General features: G+C 59.3%; 1 protein-coding gene across 1 annotated transcript in view; it reads right to left on the reverse strand.

Moving 5' to 3' along the window:
• LOC106899321 (bone morphogenetic protein 1-like) overlaps nucleotides 1–878 on the reverse strand; it is a 9101-nt gene that overhangs the window by 1724 nt on the left and 6499 nt on the right.

Genomic DNA, 878 nt, shown 5'->3' on the forward strand with positions numbered 1-878 from the left:
CCTTTCTAAACAGGCTCTCCCCAGCCTTCCTGTAGGCTCCCTTCAGGGACTGGAAGGCTGCTATTAGGTCTCCCCGGAGCCTCCTCTTCTCCAGGCTGAACAACCCCAGCTCCCTCAGCCTGTCCTCGTAGCAGAGGTGCTCCATCCCCCTGATCATCCTCGTGGCCCTCCTCTGGACCCTCTCCATCAGGTCCATGTCCTTCTTCTATTGAGGGCTCCAGACCTGCACACAACACTCCAGGTGAGGTCTCACCAGAGCAGCGTAAAGTGGCAGAATCCCCTCTCTGGACCTGCTGGCAACGCAGCTTTTGATGCAGCCCAGGATGGGATTGACCTTCTGAGCTGTGAGTGCCCACTGCCTGCTCATGTCCAGCTTCTCCTCCACCAGCACCCCCAAATCCCTTTCCTCAGGGCTTCTCCCCTCCAGCTCTTTCACAGAAATTGGTTATTTCAGAGGGGGCAACAACTTGAGGAACACCCCGTTTTTCCAGCCCTTTCACAGAAATTGCTTATTTCAGAGCGAGGGGGCAACAACTTGAGGAACACCCCGTTTGTGGGGATGGGACCGAGACACTGGCACCTCCATGGGGAGAGGGCAACCAGACTGGTTTTACTGGTGTGGGCCAGCAGACTGGGAGCCCCTTTCATGGCAATAAACCCCCCCTCCCCAACCTCCTCCTCCCCAAGAAGGGCACACGGTGGTCAGGCAGGGGGGGCAACCAGACTGGTTTCACTGGTGTGGGCCAGCAGGCTAGGAGCCCCGTTCATGGCAATAACCCCCCCCAACCCAAGAAGGGCACACGGTGGTCAGGCAGGGCTACAGGCAGAGGGGAGCCCTGCTGCCTGCACCCCCAGCACCCCCAATTTGGGGGGGGGGG

Source organism: Calidris pugnax, unplaced genomic scaffold, assembly GCF_001431845.1.
Source record: "Calidris pugnax isolate Ruff unplaced genomic scaffold, ASM143184v1 scaffold620, whole genome shotgun sequence".
NCBI classification, from domain to species: domain Eukaryota; kingdom Metazoa; phylum Chordata; class Aves; order Charadriiformes; family Scolopacidae; genus Calidris; species Calidris pugnax.